A 26,792-nucleotide genomic window follows, 5' to 3' on the forward strand; every position below is an offset into this window, starting at 1 on the left:
AGCAGCGACTGTTAAGCCTTGGACAGTATTATCTTTTGCTCCTGCATAATTTTGGATTTTCCTGATGTGCATATACTAACTAGCTGAGCCAGCTCACTATCAATTCTATAGACAGATCTGGATCATCCTATGATGGTATGTTTTGGTCCTGCTTTTTTCCAATCATGAGTCTATAGTGGAAGTCCAAGTATGATATTATCCTGAGGCTCAACTATTTCATGGAATTCAATTCTCATATCATTTAACTAGCAATGTACTGTAGTTTTCCTCTCCAGGATGCAAATCTTATGGTCTTAATTAAAGTCTTTATTATTATGTTAATCAGTAATTGCTGCTATACTGCACACAGTGCCATTACATGGGAGGTGCGAGTTTCACCCGGGTGTCACCCGCCGAGGGTCACACCAAAGTGCAGACTCCCCCTCAGTGCCAGGAGCCAGTTGCTGCACTATAGAATTCTACAGTGCAGCACTTGGCTCCTGTTGCAATGAGGGAGCCAGCAAAACAAGTACACTGGTCCCCAGGGGCAGCCTGCACCTCTGGAACCCCCCGCCCCCATCCAAAAGGCCACGCCCCTTGTCATGAGGATACACCCCTTTTTCCCGGCATACGGCACTGCCAAGCTGCCCACCCCTACCCGTACTGGGTGCATCAACAGGTAGGGATGCCATTGACTGCACATGTACTTTGTTTCATATGTAATTATGAATGTGGTTTTTATGTATTTATTAATTTGTAATTATGATTTATTATAACAGTGATACCCCTACAGGTCCCTGAACCCCAATGAAAACAGTTATATAATGGTCTATATTAGACAATGGCAAGAAGCAGATTGTTACTTAACATTTATGTAGGGGCACATCACTGTAGGTAGGTACACAGGGTCTTGGTGGGGTGCCACAGATTTACCTTTACTTTAGTCCTCCCAGTGTGGTATGCAATGGGTGCTGTTATTTAGTGAAGTCACCATCATTTTATGTTTTTTTTCTCACATTTGCCTTTTTTCCTCTAGTTTTACTTTATTTTCAAAAGGTTCATTATATACATACCTTTCATCCGAGCAGTCTCTAGTTTTGATTAAGCATTTCTATTTTTTGTATATTTAAGTTAAGTATTCAATTTTATTTATCAAGGAGTGCCCTGTGTCTTTTTCTTTTTCAATTTTATTGAGACAGGCCTAGGGGCTGGCTGGAAAATTAAAGACCGGGAGGCAAGCTCACAGCACTGGCCCATGAGCAGCAGCCTGTACAAAGGTGGTATAACATATAAAGCACATGGGCTTTCTCCGCCAAAAAGGACAGTTCTTTTTAATAACAGTATTGCGGCAATGAAAAAAAAATCCCTTACCACCAAAATGTATGACTAAAATATTGCTAGGTTGACACTTTCGGTTTCATTAAATAAACAAAAAAAAAAAGTAAAAAATAAAACTGGATGATAAATTTGACAGAAAATAAAATAATTAAAAAAATAATAAAAAAAAAATGCTGTATCTGAACAATTAGAGCCTGATTCTGAGTCGCACATAGGTGCCGATGTCGGGCATAGTGGAGTGATTTTTAGCAACTGCGAATGCGCAGGAACTTCAGAAAACCAGTACAGCAAATGTGTCACCCTGAGGGTACACACAATGATGCTGTGGTGATTGCATCACATGTTATTAAAAATGGTGCGGCAGAGTGATGGGCGTTCCTTCCTGGGCAGTGACCTGAAGTGAACGCAAAAAAGGAGTGTATCGTGGGCATGTTATGGGAGTGTTGTGGGATCACAAATGAAAGTTGCTGCGTTCTTAGACTCTGTTTAGACAGAGCAACTGTGCCTAACATAGAGTTGGTGCAAGTGCCAATAGTGCGCCGATGGCGTCGTGTCTAGAATCACCGGTGTTACAGCGTACAGAAACACTAAAAGTGGGCGTATTAGTGACTGCACAGTCAGGTGCATGCTACTACACTTGTCACAAATGGTGCTTGAGAATTACCTGACTCAGGTGTTGAAGTGGATTCAGTGGAGACCGGCTTGACTGGAACCATGGTTGAGGTAAATAGCTCTATTTGCGAAAGAATTGTATAGCAGTAAGAACTGCTTTTGGTGATAAATGACAAGAACAGGAAACTTGTTGGAGTGGAACTAGTAGAAGATTTGGAGGAACCGGACCGGGACTGGCAGGAAGACTTGCTGAGTTGAACTTGACTCTGGACTGGAATAACGTGGATTGAACTGAAGAACTTGGAACTTGACTCTGGACTGGAATAACGTGGATTTAACTGTTGAACTTGGAAGTTGACTCAGGGCTGGAGTAATGAGAATTGAACTGGTGAGCTTGGAACTTGACTTCGGACTGGAGTAGTGTGAACTGACTTGGAATATCACTCCGGACTGGAGTATTGAGAAATGGACTTGGAATATCACTCTGGACTGGAGTATCATGGAATGGACTTGGAATATCACTCCGGGCTGCAGTATCGTGGAATGGAGTTGGAATATCACTCCGGGCTGGAGTATCGTGGGCTGTGCTAGGAAGCACTGGTAACACACAGGGAACTTAGGATCTTAAGTCATGCAACAACAATGGACATAATGCACTGGCCTGGGAACTGGTAGGATTTCTGTATTGCCAGGTATTGCTATAGCAGGTTTTCAGGATTGCCAGGAATTGCAGTAGCAGGATCCAGGGATACACTAGTACACAGTAGCAGCACGAACCATACACCATGGGAAGTAATGAGATGTTCATGCCCAGAATGCCATCAGGGGAGGATATACATAACCTGGGTCTGGCAGCAATTGGTGGATACGGACAGGTGGTCTGGCAGTAGCATTCTGAGTGGTGGAAGGCACAACATGCAGAGGGAGTATTCATCTCTACAGCACTGAGAATCAGAACCACACCTGCTATTTCCAATCAAGACTAGCAATGCTCACAGACAGATTAGAGCTCAGGTGACTAATCACTGAGGAAAGGAGAGCACAGTGTAAATACACACAAGGCAGTGTTACAGCCAGCATGATTCAGAGCAGATCTCACAGGCGAATTGCACACACAGATCCATGGAGCAGCTGGCAGAGGTAAGTCTCAAGGCAATAGGTAAAAACTAGCCAGGGTTGTGATAACACCAGGGGAAGGGCTGATACTGGCAATTGTATATTATAGCTCCTGCGACTCCAGTAACAGACGCATGAGCGGATGCAGCAGCATCCACCACTGAATCAGGCCCTAAATATTTTAATTATTATTGTAATCCAGAAATGTGGTGATAATAGCAGTGGGGACATATGACAGATGGGTGGGTGTAGTCGTAGGGACACAAGACAGGTGGGTAGGATTGTAGAAGTGACAAATATTAGGTGTCAGGTGGATGTAGGTAGTAGAAGAAAATATACAAATGACAGCTGGGGGTTAGTATTGGTAGTAAAGACACAGAAGTTGCTGGAGGTAGTAGTAGCAGGGACATAGATTATAGGTGGGGTGGTGAAAGGGGATGCAGTCGGGATGCCGATGGTCTAAATGCCGACCGTTGGCATCCCAACTGTTTAATCCCGGCAAGTGTCTAATGACCGGCGTCAAAATCCTGACGCCTGTCATTAGACCTACACCAGGAGCCCGACACCCGACCGATCGAAGGTAAGCCGGGCGCATGGCGCGGACAGTTGCAGGGGGGGAGGGTTAGGTTAGGGGCTCCCAGGGGGGACTTATGGTTAGTCACCCCCCTGGGAGGTTAGAGTCAGGCTAGGGGAAGGGGGGAGGGGGTTATTGTTAGGCACTCCGGGAATGGTTATGCTTAGGCACCCCCCTGGGAGACTTAGCGTAAGGCAGCGGGGAAGGGGGAGTTATGTTTAGGCACTTAGAGGGGGGTTAGAATTAGGGACTTGGGGGGGAGGTTAGGGTTAGAGGGGGAAGTTAGGTTAATAAATAGAAAAAAATACTTACCTGCCGGGCCTCCGCTGTAGGGATTTGACCCGGCAGCAATTCACACTGATCCCAGTGAAAGTAGTAGTAGTAGAGACTCGGTGGGAATGGGAACAACATATGGCCAGTGGGAATTGTGGAAGTAGTAGTGGGTGGGGGTAGTAGTAGCAGGACATAGATGATAGCTGGGGTGGTGGAAGTAGTAGTGGGGATTTGGTAGGGGTAATAGTAGCAGTAGTGGGGACTTAGTAAAAGTAGAAGGCACACATAGGGTGACAGTGGAGTATACTGGGGCTGGGGCAGTCAGTACCTGTAGTTCTCCTGTAACTGAGATATACTGGGGCAGCTGCACAGGGTGAGCCAGCTCCTCACACAGCTTTCCTGACTTGAAATTGCACTGCTGGTGGCGGGCTCCAGTGGTGTCAGGCGCAGGCAGTCACATTCCTGTGTCACCCCACCCCCATGTCCCACTGTCTGAACTGTAGCCAGAGAAAGAGGCCAGTACACTCAAAGTCTGTCACTCTGAGCCCCTGCCCCTTTGTCACAATAGGCTCTGCCTCCTCCAGGCTACAGAGCCCTGGCCTGGCCCCCATCCCCTGTGTGATACGGTCGCCTATGTGCGGAAGTACGGTCGTACCACGGATTGCCTTGTTATTAATTGTGGTCCTACAGGCCTTCTGTAGCCCTGTAAAACACAGAGGGGCCTGTTCATCAAACTATAAATGGCCCAGTATCCATACGGAAACGCTAGTTTTTGCATGTTTAAGTTAGCGGACCATTCATCATCAGGGGTCCGACAGGACCCCCTTGGTATTCAGCAATAGTTTGCTGCCGAGAACAAGTGCCATCTTGAGATAGCGATTGCTCTCATGGCCCCGCTCCTTCCTATAGGAAGGAGCTCTGGGGATGCGAAGAGGGATCCCTCCACCGCCTCCTCACTACCTCCCCAGCGGCTTTGCACATGCGTGACCAGAAGTAGCTGTGGTACTAACTACAGGGACAACTGCTTTTTGGAGCAACTGTCCCCTCACCGGAGCAATGATGAATTGCTCCTGTGTCAGGCTTCCCCCGCAGTGAGTTGGATACTAAAGTATCCCTCGCAGCGAGTTCAATACTTCATCATCGGAGGCCATACGGCCTTCGATGATGAATAGGCCCCACAGTAAGAGCCTATTTGGGAGTCAGCTGTGGCTGTAGCAGCATTACATACTGGACAACCAGGGCCCCTTTGCTGTCTGGGGAGAGGACCCGCGAGCTCTCGGCGACAGATCGGCCCAGGGGACACATGGCACCCTGCCCCCCGGCCCAGCAAGTCACTGGATGGGCCCCTATACCTCTGGCCCCAGAATAATTATCTTAACAATTCTAAGTTCCGGACTCATTACTGTAGTGGGTGGAACCAATAATAACAACTAGACTTAGGTGTCTATGTACTAAGCCTTGTAGAGAAATAAAGTGGATGGAGATAAAGTACCAACCATCAAAACACATTTTAGAATAGAATAGAACAGGGCTGTCATTTAGAAACTGCTACAAAACTGCCACCAAACCCTCGGGGTTTAGAACAGAATAGAACCCGCCGTCAAACCGCCGCTTAGTAAATTTTGCCCTTTAACTCCATCCACTTTATCTCTTTCCAAGGATTAGTACAGTGGTTCTCAAACTCGGTCCTCAGGACCCCACACAGTTCACATTTTCCAGGTCATCTAGCAAGTGCACAGGTGTAAAAGATCCACAGGTGGAGCTAATTATTTCACTTGCCAATCTGTGAGGAGACCTTGAAAACATTCACTGTTTGGGGTCGTGAGGACCGTGGGCCTGATTCAGACCCAGTCGCAAGTGCTGAGCGCGCGCAACCGGGTCGATGGTGGCCCAGAGCGCATGCGCATGACGGAGCCGGCACCATCGTGCGCATGCGCGAGACCCGGATAGCGACGGGCAATCCGTCGCTCAGGGTCTCGTACCAAAGGGGGCGTGCTGTCGATGTTGAGGCGGGGGGGTGGCTGCCCAAACGGAGGCGTTCCCATGTGAACGTCTACCGTTTGGGGCCGGCCCCACTGACATCACAAGTGATGTCAGTGGGAGAGATTTTGGCTCTGTTAGAGCTGAAATCTCTCTGGGGCTTGTGGTTCAAGGGTCTCGTCGCAAGCCCGATGTTCGCAATGGTCTTGACCATCGCGACCATCTTCCTGGCTGCTCGCTATAGCTGTGGGTGGTCACCCACAGCTATGCGAGCGGCCAGGAGGCCGTTCTAAAAAAAAAAAGACCGGCCTTTATTCAGAGCGACCGCTCTGTCAGAGCGACCGGCTCTGAATCAGGGCCCGAGTTTGAGAACCTGTGGCTTAGTACATAGACTCCTCATTCAGCAGCATTATACAGGTTGACAATCCTAAAACACTGGACTGGCTAGAAAAAGACAGCATTAACTGCTAGAGCTTACACTTAATGGAGTCAGATTATGCATGCATAGTATAAAGTGTTCGGCAGCAATTCCGTAAACAGGACATGAAGATCTACTAATGGAAAGAAAAGGTAAGCACTTTACTACTGAGGGCCAGTCACTCAGCTAGTGTCATCATATAACAAAGTGTGTAATGGCTTTGGCTCTGAAGGTGGCTGCATACATATACTGTATCTGAATTACAGTAGTATGAGTGAGCTATAACATGTATTAAAGTGCAATGTTTTATTATAAGGTGAGGGCTACAGCAGGTTTAATTTCGTTTTGTATGCAGCTACCTAAAAAAATGACCCCAGCTTGGGGTGTACTTGCCAGCTGTGTGATGAGCGTGGGCTGATTCACAAATTACTTAGTTGGATCCAACATACCAATTTTGGAAATGGAGAGAGAGATTTTTGGGATTATAGCCTCAGCCGCGGAAGGCTCGACACGGTGGGGCTCAGATTGGATGCAGAGACCGACATTAGCCAACATTAACCCAGTGGGGGCCTGACGTTCCCACAGCTTTTCTTCCTCCCAGCTTGGACTGGCATTTCTACAGGAAAAATTTATATGAAGAGCTGAAAAAAGGTTCAATTTAGATAAAAGCTAAAGCTGTGAATTACTGTGGTCATGTAATGCATTACCCTGACTGCTTCACCTCCTCCCTAAATACCCCACGGCTGACTTAGAGATGTCTTTATACTGTGACTGCTGCTGTCAGTCAATAAATAATAGTCTGGAGTGAGGAAGGATTCCAGGTAATTGGTGTAATTGTGCACAAAACACAGAATTATACAATCATTAGAAGCAAAACAAAGGGAATTCCGCTATAATCAGCTACATGAGCCGTTTAATATAAGAAAAGGATTTGCATTCTGTGGAGGACAAAAGCAAACAAAACATATTTGGCACAATATAGTATTTAATGAGTTTTCTATTTTCTGCATGGAAGAAAGGAGGATTGCTATCATTGTGGGATTTTCTAGGAACATACAGCAATTGTATGGCACCTTTGGGAACACTGTACATTTAACTATTATATATCTGCTATTCTAGCTGTAGTACAGTATGTGATGATGTAAAGTAAGTTCAGAACGTGGGTAAAGTCATATATGCTTGCATTAACTTCATATAATGGGACATAGACACCCACTGTGAAGTGTTGCCATGGATTGTCCACAACTATTTTATTACTGTAATTGAACGCAATTAAAATACACTACAATAATAAATATGCAGTAACAGTGCACAAAAAAACAGAGGGTAAAGTTGTAATTGCCCACACACGGGCATTAAATAGATTATATCTATAAGACACATACCAGATAACAAGTGTACAATACACCAATTAGCCCAAGGGGGAATTGTAATGATTTGCAATTTTTCAAAATCATTGTTTTTTAATAGCTATTTTTGCAGCAAAGTTTAAATCGGCAAATGTTTTGCCTTTAATAAAATCACTGATTTCAATTATGCAGCTAAAGTCGCTAGAAAATGGTGTTTTAGACAAATCACACAATTCATTATATTTTTATCAAGAGGTTATCATAGATTATCATCTGTCACGCCTGAGGTTAGGAGTTGGTCGGAACAGTCGTGGGAGGCTGAAGAGGAGTAATATGAACTGTAGAGGATGAAGGGTCCGAAGGCGAGGAAGTAAAGTAAATGTATTTATTGAGCAGCAGGTTGGAATGGGAACTGGATATATAATACTGAAGAGATGGCCAGAATCGGATTGAGAGATGGATCGGTTTGAGACCGATATTGATGAATTTAAGAACTTGATCAGATGAATTAAAGAACTTGATCGGTTTGAGACCAATGTTGATGAATTGTAGTACTAGATCGGGTTGGGACCGATGATGATGAATTGCAGCACTGGGTTGGTTTGGGACCGATGATGATGAATGGCAGTACTGGGTTGGTTTGGAACCAATGATGATGAATGGCAGTACTGGGTTGGTTTGGAACCGATGATGATGAATGGCAGTACTGGGTTGGTTTGGAACCGATGATGATGAATGGCAGTACTGGGTTGGTTTGGAACCGATGATGGTGAATGGCAGTACTGGGTTGGTTTGGAACTGATGATGATGAATGGCAGTACTGGGTTGGTTTGGAACCGATGATGATGAATTGCAGTAGTGGGTTGGTTTGGAACCGATGATGATGAATGGCAGTACTGGATCAGTTTGGGACTGATGATGATTAATTGCAGAACTGGGTCAGTTTGGAACCGATGATGGAAGAATCGGATAGGGCCAATGGTTGGAGGTATCGGCTGGAACCGATATAGGTTAATGTTAACAAGTCTCTGTGGTAAAACAAGATGGGAATGTTAGATGGTATAGGAGACTTGACAACCAGACTTGGAATTGTAAATTAATGGACTGGGACCGTTCAGATACAGAGTACCTAGGAGCTCAGCACAGAGCTGTAACTTCAGCAGAAGCAACATTATACTAGCAACAGAGGCCAGTCAGGAAATGGAATTATAGGGGAGGATCCCCAGGGATTTGTAGCTGCGATCAACTGGTCTGTGAGCGCTCTGAGTGGAAGAAGAACGTCAAGTGACTGAGTCCAACATGGCTAGACCCATTCTGTGGTTTAGGAGGGAACTCTGGTGTGCAGCTTGTGTGCCATCATGCTGGGAAGACACGCCGTGAGCGAGGGGCAGTGGAGCAGCACAGACAAACCTCAGCACCTGCTGAGAGCGATGTGCAGCGTGAGCGGACCTCTGTGCAAGTCTGGAAAGACACCAGAGAGGTTAGAAAGTGGTTTTTAAGGGCCTGAGCTTGACATCATTATAATAAAACTTCAGGGACCACAGGGGACAATTATTCATACCTGGGACCTGTGATCTCAATTATGCTGGGTACACATTAGGTCAACCCGCCAACCTATCTAATGATTGGTAGATGTATACACACTTACCAAACATCCACCCAATGTATCAGGCCTGACATATAAACTGGGCGGGCATTAAATTTGCCCACCCAGTTGTGCTGTCACTCTCCGCCTAGTCCCTGCAGCATGTGTACAGGTGTGATTGGCAGGTCTCCCTTACACACCAACATATGCGCCAATATATCTGCATTTATATATAGGTTGTGTTGCACAGCTGATGCAATATGTCTGTGAACTATGTAATTCACAGACATATCGGGCTACACACCAGGCAAACGTGCTGGCGATATATATCGACTGTTCTATTGTATGGCCGATGTATCGCCCAGTGTGTACCCAGCTTTACACACAAACAGCCTTTGTTTACTTCAAGGCTCATATCAAACTATTTTGCAACTCACAGATCCTGCCCTCAAGGCAGACTAAAATCAACTGAGTACACCTATCTGAATATGACCTAACAGAGGATCATGTTCCACATTAACCCATTTCCGCCACCACCATAATAACAGCACCATACTGTACATAAACATTTTTGTCAACTTTCCACATGTAGGTATTCAACAGGTGTTGGACACTACATTTGAATGTGCCCTGCTCCATAAATGTGCTCTAGAGACCATACACATAAAATGAGCCTGGGGGAAAAAGCGACCTTGTGCAATCTTGCAAGAACAAGCAATAAACGTGCTCCACAGGATTTAGGGCCTGATTCAGACCCGTTCGCAAGCGCTGAGCGCTTGCAACCGGGTCAATGTTTGCCCACTGGGCATTCGCACGATGGAGCCAGCTCCGTCATGCGCATGCGCGAGGCCTGGCTAGCGAAGGGTGCTCCGTCGCTCCGGGTCTCGCACCAAAGGGGGCGAGCTGTCGATGGTGATTGACAGCTCGCACCCGTTTGGTAGGCGAGCAGGGGGTGGCTGGCCAAACGGAGGCATTCCCGAAGGAATGCCTGCCGTTTGAGGGCGGCCCTACTGACATCACCAGTGATGTCAGTGGGAGAGCTTCCAGCTCTATTAGAGCCAGAAGCTCTCTGGGGCTTGCGGCCACGAGACCCTACCACAAGGGTCTCGTCGCAAGCCCAATGGTCACGATGGTCTTGACCATCAACCTGGCCACTCGCAATAGCTGTGGGTGGTCACCCAGAGCTATGCGAGCGGCCAGGAGGCCGAGCAAAAAAGAAACGCCCTGATTCAGAGCGAGCGCTCGTTCAGAGCGTCTGTCTCTGAATCATGCCCTTAGTTTCAGGTCCTGTGGACTCCAGAGCAGCAATTCTAGCAAGTGAGCCATTGCAGGTGCTGCTTGCTTGGGTTTCTGCTCAGCCAGACTTAAACATCATGTATGTTCCAGCTCACCATACATTTCCTGGCTACAATCAATCCCCTGCAACCTGAGGGTATATAAGGCTGGAAAACAACAGGACTATTGCACCCTAGTCTAGCTGTTCCTATAACCTGGCTTTGCTGTTTGACTTTGTGAACTTTAACTCTTGGCTTTGACCTGCACACTGGCTCTGATTTCCTTGACTTTGCTCCTGACTGTGACTTTAGAACAACCCTTAAATTCCAACAACAAGTTCCTGACTGTCTACCTGTTCACTGAACTTCTGTGTTTTCTCTAATTATAGCTCTGTTTAACCCCTCAGCTATCAGAAACTGGGATACAACCTTGGATTTACATAATAGAAATCTCTGAGCTGAATTATGTGCACCCAAACCACAGAAGGCTATGGTGCCAAATTATGATGTTGAGAGATTTACCCTAAGGGAAGGGAAAATACATAACAAATAGCATATGTAGCTCAGTGCAGAAATACAATACCACAAAACATGCCATGGAACAATGCCCCCACTGTAGTACATTGTAGCACAATATCCATGCCATGTGAAAGGTCTACTACTCTGTATGCAATGGTAACTTACCCATAATAAAGGAGCAGCTCTTATTTCCGCGAACCAAAGTAACAATATCATAAGACAACATGTACCATAGAATGACTCAATGCAATTTTGCAAAAGCAAATGAAACAAAAAATGCCAGATCCAACCTAGACATGAAGCAGTTGACACCAGTAAAACCATGTTTCATAAGCAAAAAAACAGCTTTTTCAACTGGGTTGAGTACGGCATTCGGACAGTCAGAATCCTGACGCCCAAAGGTAAGTACCCCATCACTAACCTATAACCTTCCCCCTAACCCACATTTCCCGGAGCCTAACCCTAACCCTCCATCCCCACAGCCTAACCCTAACCATCCCCCTAGGTTGCCGAAGGTACAGCTGAGTAGCATTCAACATGGTACACAGATCCGTTGGCACTGATTGTACAGTGCATAGCACGCAATAGGGTATGCAGAAGTGTTGGCACTGTTTGGATGGCATATAGCATGTAGGCATGTGGGAACAGCATGTGGCATTGAATCAGAAGCACGGATGTGTTGGCCCTGTGGGTACAGCGCATTGTGCACAATGAGATAAACTGAGTAAATTACAATAACCCTAGAGCTCAAAACAGACAGTAAGAGTATACACACACAGAAGATACAGTAAATGCAAATAGCTGAAATTGGTGCAAATAAATACCCAGGCACAGAGTCTAAGAACCCAACCAGACTTCAAAATGTTTCCCCGCAAGAGGATATGGGCTTTATTCAGTGAAGGCCCAGGTCGCGGTGCAATGTAATTGGTTCACATCGTGAAAGCAACAGGGTACTTAGCTGGTATGAGAACTCTGCCTGGAAACACTGTGAATTTTCTGCTGTTGAGGAAACAGAACACAGTATAGTTCTGAGAGAGGTGTTATATCATCTCTAGCCTGAGGCTGAGCCCAGCTGGGTACTGTTAACGATTCTAATTGGGAAAGCCAACAATCAGTGGCCTACTGAGTGTTGGAGGCAGGCCAGTGGTGTCCATAACTGGAAGTACTGACCGTACCCCCACTCAAAAGTGTAGCCACCAGACACCCATGAATCCTCTTATGGGGGAACTTCTTCAGGAATTCTGGAGCATGGACAGCAGATGCCCCCACCCAGGTTCATTCTTCCAGACTGTATACCTTTTGAGTCTATCAGATATTGCAGGGTGCAGAGTGCCTCTCTATCTGTGGACATCTAAAACCTGCTTGATTTTGTGCTCTTCCTGTGATGACACAGCAACTGGTGGTGGAGGCATGTCCTGGAAGGAGTATTTGTTGATGAGTGGTTTTAGCAGTGAGATGTGGAACACATTGGGGATCTGCAGACAATCTAGTAGTTTCAACTGAAATGCCACCGTATTGATAGTCTGGGTATTTTGTAAGGGACCGATGTACCTAGGAGCTCGTTTCATAGAAGGTACCCGGAGACAAATTTAATTCTGGTTGACAACCCAAGTGTAGGCCCTTCTTTCTTTTTATTGGCTGCAATTTTGCATGTGGCAGAGGATTTGGTCAGCAGTGAGTTGACACTAGCCCAAATACCATAGAACTGGTGGTGTACATAACTATAGATATCGTGCTGTGCTCTTCCTTTTGGTGATGATTTTTAGACTTAAAGTGTGGTAAGTATTGATATAGTGAGAATCGTATCACCTAAATTCAAACAATAGTGAGTTATGACAACCAATAAAACATGAATAATTTTTACTGATCTTACAGGGTTAAAATGCAGATTCCAGAATTATTCATATAGCATGCATGTATATCTACATATATATGGGAAATAATATATATCACAGTATAAACTTAGGCCCTCATTCAGAGCCGTACGCTCTGAGCAGAGCGCACGCTCTGAATGAGGGCCGCCCTCCATGAAAATGGAGCGTCCTCCTGGATGCTCGTATAGCTGTGGGTCACCACCCACAGGCTATACGAGTGTGCAGTTTGATGGCCGCGATGGTCGTGACCATCGCGACCATCGAAACTGCGAGCCGGAGCCTGCGGTTGAGGTTTTCAACCGCAAGCTCCGGAGTGATTTTGGCTCTATCAGAGCCAAAATCACTCCCACTGACATCACTAGTGATGTCAGTGGGCCGGCTTCTGACGGGAGGCGTTCCCGTGGGAATGCCCCCGTCAGGGAGGAACGCCCCCGGCACGCCTACCAAAGGGGGCGTGCTGTCAATCAACATCGACAGCACGCCCCCTTTGATCAGACACAACGAGCGAAGGACTTTGTCACTGTTTTATAATTGAGATCTTAGCGGCGTCCCACTGATCTCAAGGGAGATAAGTCTGTGTAGTTTAGTAGTGAGGTGTGGGGCCAGATCCCATGATGGTGTTGGAGCTCATCTAGTCTAGGGGTGATGCAGGGGCTCTAGACTGAGCTGCCTCTCCGGATCACAGGTATATCTGGGTCCGTCTTGTTAAAGATGTCCCTCAGTCTAGATATCACAGTGGTGTACATTTAGTAGTTTACGGTGGAACCATGGAGAGCAAGGAATGGTGCGGTGCCTACACTCGAGTGGTAGTGCAGGCTGTGGGCAAATTCTGCACACATTACAAAGTCTACCCAGTCCATCTGGTTGTCTGAGATATACATGCACAGGAAGATCTCGTGGTTCTGGGATTCCCTCTCGGTATGACCACCGCGTGTCTGCAGAATGCACTCCACAACCAGGATGTGAACTGGGTACCCCTATACCATGTGATGTCCCTGGGGCAACTGTGGAGTTGGAATATGTCCCGAATGAGATCTTTGAAAACTCTGCCTGAGGTTAAGCCCTTGAGGGGTACAAAGTGAACCATCTTGGTGAATGTATCTACTACAACCAAGATGGTGTTACACTCATCAGATATTGGCAGCTTGGCAATAAAGTTCATGGAACTGCTGGGCTGACTTGAAATGGGGAGTGGATTCAAGAGCCCTTGGGGCTTCATCCTTAGGGTCTTGTGTTGTGCATACTTGTCATAGGTGGAGACGTATTACTGCACATCTCTTGAGAGAGTAGGTCACCAGTAAGATCTGGAGAGAAAGTAGGTAATGGGATTATTCTTGACCAATTTGGTGAGTCAATGTAATTGACACTTGGTCCCCCATGCCTTGATCTCCGAATAGGACCAGTCTTGCATGGTTGAGTGCATAGCCATGGTACCCCTAAATTTATAGGGTGGATGGCTTGTGGCAGGACCAAAATGGAGATGAGTTCAAAGTGAGTGGCTCGTGTTTGCATGTGGGTAGCAATAGTACCCTGTGCAACGGGGTTATGTGGGATCTTACGCCCATCCACAAGGATCAGAAGGAAAGGATGGAGTAGTTTGTATTGTTGAGGACCCCTGTCTTTAGCAAAGTCAGCAAAAATTTTGTTGCCTCACACCTGTTGTGTAAGATACCAATCTGTGTGATATATGCAGTGCTTCTGTGTGTTTTTGTTGACAAAAAAGGTACAAAATTTAGAAGAAAACAGTGTGGTGTCCCCCCCAAAAGAATAACCAGCCCATGACCTCTGAGACCATTCTGGTACATGAAAATCGGGAGAAAAATTGGCATGGGGTTCCCCCCTATTTCCCTATAACTAGCACCAGGCTGAACCTGCTAGGGTGGTAATGCCATAGCAGGGAGACACAGAGTGTGGGGTTCCCCTGCCAAAGCGTTCACCAGCCCCAACTGGTCAGCCCAGGGCTAGCATTTATTGTAAAGTGGAGATCCCAAAAATAAAATGGGGTCCCCTCGCCCAAGGATCAACCAGAGAGGACTCTTCCCCATATCCTTGGTGACTGTGTCATCTGTGATAAACGGGAGCTGAGCAATCATGATTTTAGTGAGGCTGGTCACAGAAAAAAATATTGCACCAAGCTGCTGTATAGGCCAGGGTGCTGAAACAGCAAGCAACCATCTGAAACTGAGCTAATCAGAGATAGCAATGTGCCTTGTTGCTTAGCAGGAACCTAGGGAGGGGAGGGAGTCAGGGACTGATCAGGGTCATATCTAAGGCAGACAGAGAGTGAGAGCCTCCAATTAGCCCATGAAGATGCTCTGATGCAGACACAGTAACCAGAAATGAGCCAGGGGAGGCATAGTTATCAAGAATTTAATTAATTAATTTAACTAAAACAACTATTGGAACACCATAAAATGATTTCCACTTGATAGTGGCAAACATCGTAACACTACCACCGGAACAAAAACATTGATGGTTAGTAACCATCGGATTCCGATGTCTATCCCTATGCTGAACCTGCAGGCAGACTCTGGCCACCACTCCTCCACCAAGAAGTACTCCCTCTCCAACATGATTCTCCCACACAGCCACATGCCCCAGTGAACAGGAGGCACCTCCTAGGGAAGTCAGCGCTGTTCGCAGACAGGAGCACCATGGTGAGGAAGCTTGACAGAAAGCCCAGGAAATACAGGGTACATTGTGCAAAGAAGATATTGTTCAACGCCATGTTTAGCAGGGGTGCACATGGAGACTGCAGAAATATGCACAGGTGCCGCAGCCCCAGGGACATGCTGCTGCTGATAAAGCTTATGGTACCTGCAATACATATCTCTCACCCATGATGTTGGAAGCAAGTGAGATTGTTGTGGTGATCGAATGGGAAGATTGTGGGCACTGAGTGGGTTGTGGGAGCCACATAACTGCTCAGACCTCAGTTGCATATACTGCATGTGTGTATTCCAATGAGCACACAATTCTGTGAATTAGCAGCTCCACCATTTTGTGAGTGACAGCAATCTCACTCTGTGTGAGTTCTGAACCTGCAGTAAACCATAGGGTGTGATGGCATACCATATCTGTATTGCGCAAGGAACACGTCCATTAAGGCGTCGGCCTTAATGATCGTAATTTCATTGCTTTTTTTAGTTTGAGTGGCAGATATTCAGTAGGTTTTGTGAAATTTCAGATCATGTCAAAGAAGCCTTAATGGGACATGTAAAACCGTAAGGTTTTTTTCTATAGAATTTCATTGCCTTTTTATAGTTTATTAACCATCAGGGTTTTGACGAGAAAATCTGGCCACCTGTAGGGCAGAAGGACAACAAATAGGTACACTAACATGGGAGGTGTTTTAAGGGTGCAGAGGGAGAGATGGCTGCAGGGGCAGGCTGCAGGTGTGTGGGGCAGTGGCAGCAGTGGAGGTGCGGTGCAGTGGAAGCAACGGGTGTGCACAGAAGCATCAGCGGGCGACAGAGGGACTCACTGGTGCTGGGCATGCACCTGAGAAAATCAAATCAATAAGACACAGATGCATGGATATATCAGTGAGATCCATCCATGTATTGTTTTAAAAAATGAATGTATAATATAAAAAAAAAAATTACATGCCTCCACAGCACAACCAGCATTGGGCTTTGGAACCCCAGTGCTGGTTGTGCTAAACACAGTGGACAAACGATGTAGGGGTTCCCTGTATTAAGCACAACCAGCACCAAGCTAATCAGAGCCAGTCTTTGTTGCCAAAATACAGGGGACGAGCGACGTAGGGGTCCCCTAAACAAAAAACTGAATTTTCCCATAGAGAAATCCCGAGGGGGCATGGTGTTTAAGGGGCTACACCTCAAAAGCTGTTGGCGGTACGGTGCTGAAATGTGACATGGGCTGGTAAAATTGTTGCTTGGTGCTGCATGCCAAATTTCAGGGCAAAAACATAAAAAATGAGGACTTGGGAGAAATTTAAATTTCCAACTGTCAGTATTTTCTGACACTCAATTAGGACGACTTTTCTGCTGTTCTCTGTGGGGGATTTTTGGGAAGGCATAACTCAGGGTAGGGGGCAAATTTATACTTTGTGTTTGTTTTATTAGGTAGCTATTGTTCCAGGGTAGGTGCTTTTGGGGTTTAGGTAATTGAGAAAGTTATAGTTTTTAAACTATGATCTCACAAATCTGCCATTATAGAGATAGGAAGTTTCAACTTGATGCGCAGCCTCAGCAGGAGCCTCCATCAGGTGTACTCACTGTGGCTTCACTTGGGTGCACCAAGATGGCAGGTAAGTGTGGATGGTAGTGGTGGTGGGCTCAGGGGAAGGAAGCAGCTGTAAGCTGTGGTCGGACCTGGGGGATAGCCGACGTTAGCTGTGGCTGGGACCCATGGGTGTTAGCGGCGGTGGTGGTGCAGGCGGCAGGATCCGGGGAGGTAGCAGCAGACTGATGCAGGCTTGGATTTGAATGATCCGTGATACCTGTATTTAAATAAACACAGAAGCAGGGATGGGTCAGTGAGACCTGTCTGTGCTTCTGTTTAATTAAGAAAAACCCTGTGTAAAAAAAAAAAAAAAAATGGCGTGGCCCCCTCCCCAAAAACAACAACCAGCACGGGGCTTTGGAAAGCCAGTACTGGTTGTGCTAAATACAGGGGACAAATGATGTAGGGGTCCCCCATATGAAGCACAACCAGCACCAGGCTTTTCAAAACCAGTCCTGGTTTCCATAGGGGTCCCCTGTATTCAGCGCCACCAGCACTGGGCTCTGAGCTGGTTCTGGAAATACAGGGAAAAAAATGCATAGGATCCCCCTGTATTTACCAGAACCAGCACCGGACTCTTCCTATCACAGGGGTGATGCTTTGAACCAGGGCCGGCTCAGATCCCAGTGCCGGTTGTGCTGAATACAGGGGACCCCTACATCATTTGTCCCACTTATATTGGAAACCCGGACTGGTTCTGAAATGCCTGGTGCTGGTTGTGCTTCATACGGGGGACCCCTACATCATTTGTCCTCTGTATTTAGCACAATCAGTAGTGGATCTCCAATGCCCGGTGCTGGTTGTTTTTTGAGGGGCGGTGCCATGCCATTTTTTTTATTTTTATTTTTTTTTAAACACAGAAGCAGGTATCACGGATCTTACAGATCCGAGCCTGCATTCTGTGTGCTGCTACCTCCCCCAGGTCCTAACGCCTGCCCCAACGCCACCTGCACCACTGCCTCTAAGGCCTGCTACCACCCTCGGGTTTTGGTCCGCAGCTAACGCCCGCTACTCCCCCGCGCTTTTCCCCCAAGTCCAGCTGCAGCTAATGGCCGCTTCTTTCCCCCAAGCCCACCGTCGCTAAAGTCTGCAAATGACCATCTTTGCGAAGCCACAAGGAGTGGTGGAGGCTCCTACTGCTGCTGCCCAACAAGTTGAAATTTCCTGTCTATTCAATGGCGCATTCTTGAGGTAATAGTTTAAAAACTGTAACTTTCTAATTTATCTGAACCCCAGAAGCACATACCCTGGAACAATAGCTACCTAATAAAACAAACCCCAATTCTAAATCGTCCCCTACCCTGAGTTATGCCTTCCCAAAAATCCCCCATAGAGAACAGCAGAAAAGTGGTCCTAATTGAGAAGGTCACAAAAAAGTGACAGTTGGAGCTTTAGATTACTCCCAAATCCTCATTTTTATGTTTATGCCCTGAAATTTGGCATGCAGCACCAAACGACAGTTCTACCGGGCCATTCCAAATTTCAGCTTGGTACCTCCAACAGCTTTTGAGGTGTAGCCCTTTAAACACCATGTGTCCCCCCCCCCCCGGAATTCTGTATGGAGATTTCCATTTTTTTAGATGCACGACTGTGCCCTTATAATACTAGCAACATTGCAAGCCCCGATTGGCTCTAACTGTCTCAGAAAGTCAATCAGAGTGCAGCCCTCACCCCTGCTGCAGTAGCAGCAGCAGTCAATCACACACACACACACACAAACACACACACACACACAGAGCACAACACTGTTTCAGCACCATGGGCAGTTCCTTGGTGCAAGATTTTTTTCTATGACCAGTGCCAAAATGGACAGAGGGCGCCATTCAGGTTTACAGAATTCATTGGGCGCTGAACATGATAACAGCCACTTGTTAGTTTTATCTCGGTTTGTTTGCTCTATATCCTAAATAAGTTACGGATTTGAGATCTGTTTGTACATTTCCTGCTCCCTGCCAAGGTTGCCTCCCCTCCGGCCCTCCCTCCTCTGTGATCATCTTCTGTCACCTCCCCTTTCCTGTCAGATTGATTACATTCACTTCTCACCTCTTTAATGCCCTCCCCTCTCTACCCTGCGATCGGCTCTTTGCCCCTGTCCTCTCCTTCTTATTGGCTTCTGTCACCACCCCTCTCTGATCGTCTTTGACCTTCCCCCTCTCCTTTCTTATTTTCCTCTGTCACCTCCCCTCTCTGATTGGCACTTTCCACTCCTCTCTCCTATTTGATCCCCTCCCTCCTTCTCTCCTCATTCTGTGCTTCAATGGACTTAAATGTGACACATTCGAGGAAAAATCCTAAACTTTAATTATAAGATATGAGTTTAAAATAAGTCACTGCTTTGCTACTGTATATAAAGTAATGAGGCTCCCCCCCCCCCCTTTCTCTAGCTCCCCTGCATACACACTATTCAATTATATGGCCGATAAGCCACTTATTCGCTGATCGGTGTTAGATGGGAGGGCACTCCTGCGCTGTCCCCTCCTCTGCTTTGATGCTCTAGCCGGATGATGTCACTATCACGCCTCTCACTCCACTGTATAAAGCAGGGGTCTTCAACCTTGGCAGTCCAGCTGCTGTGGAACTACACATCCCAGCATGCACTGCCATAGTTTTAGTATGCTGTTACATCAAAAAAGTGGCAGTGCATGCTGGGATGTGTAGTTCCACAGCAGCTGGAGGGCCAAGGTTGAAGACACCTGGTATAGAGTGTGACAGTGCTGCAGGTGCATGCAGTACGTAGCTCCTGTTAGTGACACCTGATTACTGATGCCATAGCCATTACTGCTGTGCCAGGTCACACATGCACAGTAGGCCGACTTTGGAGGGGTAAGTATCACTGCTACTTCTGTAGCAGTGTTACTGATCGCAGGCAAAGCTGCTTTTAAGAGCAGCTGTGTTCACAACGGATCGATATTGACTTGCTTTTGTACTTAAGTATCCATTGACACAACTCTTGGCGAGTTGGATACTTACTTATCGGGAGGTGTCCTAACCCTGATGTTATATATTTTCTAGCTATAATCATATAATAAAGCCAATAAACATGAGCTCATAGTTTAGAAATCTCCCTTAATAAACATCCACTTTACACATATATGTGAACCATAACCATATGCGTATTGTAACCATTGTCGTAAACACTAGCTCCCTCATCATTATGATTTAAACATTGGGCTCCCTGATATTGCCATTCATAACTGTATATATATATATATATATATATAAAAAACATGTACCAGGTTCCTTGGTTAAGACTTAAGAGCCAGTTGTCTAATTATCTGCCAGTCACATTATGACCTGTATTGTCTATCACGTCACTATAAACTTGCCACTATAAAAATAAAAAAAAGTTTCCTTTAAGCTGTTTAAACACTCTAACCACACTCCGGCTGATCTTCTGTCACTTATCTCACCTCTATCTCTCCAGCACCTCGGCCTTTTCTCATACGCTCTGATTTCCATTCCCAGGTAATTGCAGGACTCAGCCGAGAGCCGTCCACATTTGCATGAGTTCTTTGCATGTATATATTTTTATTTTTAACAGGCTGCCTGTCAAATTCTTGAACTTGCTTATTTAGTGTCCCAGTGATCCGTGCTCATCCTCATCCTGTTATGACAGGAGACCAGAGACCTCACCACCAAGAAAATTACACACTAATAATATGACAAGAGATTTGTACCCAACATTCTAATGCAGGAAAAACAACATAATGCCAGTACTCTGCTGTGAGCATGGTCCTGTACTGCTCCCTATTAGTTCTGCTTTTACAAACATTGTTCATATTATTGCTCACGACTCAACATAAGCCTTTTAAAGGTGCAATATTACATTACGTTACACAGTGTAATACAGCTAGAGAACATACTGTACAATGCACTATAGATGTGACCTCATACACCTAGCGTCCTTACGTCATTGTACAAAGTCACAGACTAAGCATAACGCAATGAGGTGGGAGTAATAGCCGCTCGTATCAGAACATTTTATACACAGATTTGCACCTTAGGGCCGGATTCAATCAGCCGCGATAAAACAAAAACTTACCATTGGAGAAGTTTTCGCACTATTCGCCAGTTATTTTCACATAGTTTTGCCCTATCCAATTACAAAAGACGTGAAATCGCACATGTGCGATAATTGCACATGGCGCAACTAGCGAAAAGTACACCACATTTTGGAGAAATTAGTCTGTACCTCATAAATAGCCTAGCTGACAGGAAATTAATATAGAAGTGTATTAATGGCCCTAATAAAAGGATTTTGGGTTTGTAAAATGTGTCACATGTCTGTTATATGCATATTTGCGTAAGTGTAGAAAAATGATAGAAATCAATATTTTTGGGAGAAAATAATTGCTACAGTTAATTTGGGGGTACATTAAATGGGTGCTAGCATATTTTTGTGTGTATAAAGTGGACTTGTAAAAAATTTTAAAAATACACCTGCTGTCGATGTGGCTGGTATTGTAGAGCCGCAGGGAAGCGACTGTGCCGTAATGCACAACTAAAATGCAAATGCAACAGGAGGTGTCTGGAAATAGACATCTCCTGCTGGCATCTGCGATCCGAGTGTAGCGTCCGTAGATGCTGCTTCGTATCACCATCTTGTCCATCGTGACAATCGGTCGTGATGGTTGCTGCCCTCAGTCATGCTGCGTGAGCCAAAGCTGACTCAGCCTGGCCAGCTCCTGGGCGCTTACAAGGCCTCCAAAGACGCAAACCCTGGCTTCGGCGCTCACGTCCCCATTTCCAGGATTACAGCCCAGCACCGCCCCCGAATGGCAGCAAACTGTCGCTCACCTGACATCTGCAGCTGTATTCTGTGCAAGGACGCAGGACCTAATCTACACTTGCGCAGGTATCCTAACATTGGAATACTGCATGAATACACAAATTACCATCCGGAACTAAATCGAGCCCAATGTCGCTCCGGGGCCCGAAGGTGAGGGGGGTCTTGCAATGCCAGGTCCCCCTCTCTGAGGCCCCGCAGATTAAAGCAGGTGTGACAGGAAGGATATAGGTTAATCACTGAGCCCCTGTATAAATACATGCTCATCATGTTGACATTGACCATGTCGACCATCAGCATGTCATCACTGATGAAATGTCAACAATGGTTCTTGGGTAAGTCTAATGCTAACCCTAACCAATAAACCTAAGCCTAATGCTAATATCAACATTTCGATATTTCATATGTCAACATTCTGTCAATAACAAAAGTTCCCAGTTGTTGAAATTTATTATGTCGGCATTTAACCATTTCTACGTCATAATGTATGAATGTCGAACATTGGCAACATCGACAATGTGACTAAAATTATACTTCCCTCCATGGTAGTAAAGGCCAATAGTTATAATAGTCAAAAATATGCAACTATGGCAACTACTATCTTCTGTATTGTAAATTTATATACTGTACATTTCCTGTCTGTTTCAGCTGAGACTAATATGTTTTACACCTAATTGGGATGTTAATGGAGCAAAGGTTTAACTACTTAATTAGCTTTTATTACATACTCCCTGAGTGGATAAATCCACTGATTATGATAATTTTACAGTACTTCCCACTGGTGTGCATGTGCTGTATACTGGTATTGGGTCCTTGCTTTATTTCAGAGCAGAGCTCATGTAGTCATTATCTTGCTGTGTTCACTGTCCCAGTGTGCTGTGTATATGGTATTCCAGTGGAGTAGGTAAAGCTGTCAGAACAAATATATCTCCACCATACATAACCTGGCTGTAAAATCCTAGACGTGATCTTGAATTTTATGGACTCTTTAAATTCACAGTCAGAAAACATAGGAAAACTGAAACTTGATGCCCAGGGACACACAAAGCAGCCAGCTGACCCTGAACTACCCAAAGACTGGACACACTTACTAACTCTTTATTGCCTACAGATTGAAATAAGTATGTCCATTTCACAGTGTGTAATTGTTTGCCACATATGGTATGCAAGGTTAAAGCTAAAGTTGATTTTTCATTTTAAATGAACAAGTAAAGGGTTCTATCCTTTAATAAATCCGGAACAAACCTTAGGCTCTAGATTTTAATGATTCCGGCAATGTGGCACCAATCTGCAGTAAAGACAGTTAGCAATACAGAAATATTACTGCCTAAAAATGCAAAAGGCAAAACATGATTTACTAGTTTTAGAAAGCTATAGATTAGAGTTTAGGAACTAGGCAATCATTTGCAGTATTGTAAGATGATGTACTGTATATAGACAGAATTGTACATTTTTTTAGAGATTGTGTGAACCAATATGTACTACCGTATCACTAACATCATCGTTCCTCTTAAGAAGTTCCCCCTCTTTAGAAAATCTGCAGAACATAGGGCCTTAATCAGCCACTGTATGTATGTAAAACGGGATGTAGTTGGGATTCCTACAGCCGGGATACCCGCTCTCAAAATCCTGGTGCCGGAATCCCCACTTCTGGCCAGAAGAGCCGCGCCCGAATCCCGACAGTAGTGGAGATGCCAGCACCGGAATCCCGACAACCGGCATCCCGATCATAAGTATAAAGAGGCTGGTTAGGTGTTAGCCACGTGGGGGTGGGTTAGGTTTAGGTGCCACGGGGGGAGGGGGGATGGCTGTGGATACGGGGGGGGTTAGGGTTAGGCTATGGACAGGGGGGGTTAGGTTTAGGCACCACTGGGGGTGAATTAGGTTTAGGAACTAAGGAGGGAGGGTAAGGTTTAGGCATTAACGGGAAGAGTTAGGGTGCGGGGTAGGGAGGGTTATGGTTAGGGTGCAGAAAAGGAGGGTTAGGGTTAGAGGGTTGAAGGGAGAGGATTAGGATACTTACCTAACCCCTGTCGCGATACCGAGCATCGGGATGTCGCTGTTGATACTTTGAAAGCTGCATCCAGACTGCTGCTATTTCATACCCAACCCTGCAAAACTGATGATTTACGTACATTTCCAATTGTTGTGGGAATGGGTCCTGCATATTTGCTCGCATCCCCCTTTAGATGCAGTATGATTGACAGTCTGCTGTGGTGTTTGGGGGGCAGAGCAGGGGTGATGACCAGGACCATTATACAAAATGGGGGCATGTCTCCCCTTTATGTAGGTCTGCCAAGTCCTGGGTCTGCATCATCTGATGCAGACTTCCTGGACCTGGCAGAGGGGTTTTGACAGTCAGCTTGAGTAAGCCTCGGCTTACACAAACTGTCCGATTGTAGTGACTATCACGACCGATGATCGCGATGGTCATGATGGTGATCCAAAGCAATGTCTGCGGACGCTGCACTCGGATCGCAGATGCATGTAGGAGGTGAATCTCCTGCTGCATTTGCATTTTAGTTGTACGGTATGGCACAGCCACTTCCCTGCAGCTCTGCAATCCCATCCACATCAAAATCATGCCCATAGTTTGGTTCTGACAACCATCTAAAGATACATATTGATTTATTTTAAATCTGTCATTTATTTGGTGATCTATATTGGCTGCCTGCTGCAGCTGTCTATGAACACGGGAAACTAGTGCCGTGGCTCTGTTTCCAACCTCAAGCATGATGCTACATATGATTTCTGGGCACAGTTTATCCCAGTTGGAGGATAATGAGAAGAGTGTCCAAGCAGCCTTCTCTAGAAACCGGAGAAGATAAGATAAATAATAACCAGCAGGCATTGTTCACAACAGGTGTTTTAAGATTTCTACAATAACCTGTTTTTTTCTTTTTTTTGTCTCCACTTGCACCCTCTGTCCTTACTCCTTCCCACCACACCACTGCTAGTTGCCCAGGAATGCCAGTGGGCAAAGGATGCTTCTTTATTGGCGGATTGATAAGGAATTGCCACAAACACTTTAACTACCAGTAATTCCATGAAAACCATCAAATGTCTCCCACGCATCAATTCATACTATGCCACACATTAGTGATACAGTGGTGTGTGTGACTAGCGCCAAGTATCCTATAAGATATGGAAATAAGGCCAGATGTGCAGCCAGGGACAGCAGGAACTTTTCAACTGGGCCCCTCGGAGGAGATTTTGTAAATCAAAGGAAGGTTCCGGTGCTATCTTGGGTCTAGTCTCAATTATGACTTTATTGGAATATTGTTCTCAATTGATTATGTGAAAAAAGAATAAACAACAATATAGTGTAATAACATAAAAAAAATACTGCTTCTCATAAGGAGTGAATATGCAAGTAATAGGCGTTGGGCACAATTTTAACCATGAACCTACGGTCATTGCCAGATGCAACATAGATCTTGCCAGTGTTGTTGATGAATGGCTCCAAACCGTCACATATTTAGTGGGGGGAACACATATAACAAGCCTCCATGGTGCAGATCAATATACCCAATGTGAGTCTTATGAATTTATGTAGTGTACTCACCTTGAATGGGATATAATTAAAGCCTTGGACATTTATTTCTGAAACCGAATGTACTTCGGTGTTATGTGCAAAATATGTGGATCACAAAATTATTTCTGGATCAAAATGATATGCTCCTCTTAAATGAAAGTGTTGCCAAATAAAAGTGTGTTTACTTTTCCATTAGATGTGGTATATTCCACCAAGTAACACAAAAAAAGATATTTGACAATAATGTAAAATATAACTTTAGTAAAATGCAATAAAAAATACTAAAACATTATATACATTTTTTTTACATACACAGCAGACCCAAAATCATACTGCCCCCAATTCATAATATGTCATACATCTGTTCCATACATCTGTTCCATAAATCTGTTCCATAAATTCATTATATGACGGTGGCATAATGCCACACAGCTATATCCCCCATTTATAACTATGCTACACATCAATGCCTCCAATACATAATATGCCACATGTTTGTGTCCCCAATATATATGCCACACATTTTTGCCCCGATATATATGCCACACAGCTGTGCACCAAATATATTGTATGCCACACAGCCATGAATTATGCCAAACAATGCCCCTAGTACATATGCCACACAGCTGTGCACCAAATTTATTGTATGCCACATAGCCATGAATTATGCCAAACAATGTCCCTAGTATATATGCCACACTTGCCCCAAATTCTTTATATGCCATACAGCTGTGCTCCCAATACATTATGCCACACATCCATGCCCCAATATATTTATGCACACATCTGTGCTCCAGTATGTCAGTACCCATTACCCCCCCCTACATAGACACACACCCTGCCAGCACTCATTAAACCCACACACACATACACCAACCCTGTCAGCACTTAATGAAATTACCCCCATCACCCCCCCACACACTGAACCTGTTTGGGACTGACAGAGACATTCTTTTTCTCTTATTTTTGTGGGCTTAGAGGTGCCCTCCAGTGGCTGATGCCCCTAGGCAGCCACCTAAAGCTGCCTAATGGTAGCACCAGCCCTGCCTGAGCTATACTAAGCCAACCAGGCTGCACATGCATGTGTATTGAAAGTAAGGAAAAAGATTTTAGGAAACCATGTAGCAATGTAAGAGGTGGTAACAGGGCCGGATTAAGGTCTGTGGGGGCCCCTGGGCAACAAAGTTGGGGGGGCCCCTATCAATAAATATATACATGCTCACACTATATATATACATATATATATATATATATATACAGTGTATATGTGTGTGTGTATATATATATATTTGATATTTTGGTTCAAATAAGTGTGTGTGTATGTATGTATAT

The sequence above is a fragment of the Taudactylus pleione genome, unplaced genomic scaffold (genome assembly GCF_031769625.1).
Source record: "Taudactylus pleione unplaced genomic scaffold, aTauple2 ptg000270l, whole genome shotgun sequence".
Classification (NCBI taxonomy): domain Eukaryota; kingdom Metazoa; phylum Chordata; class Amphibia; order Anura; family Myobatrachidae; genus Taudactylus; species Taudactylus pleione.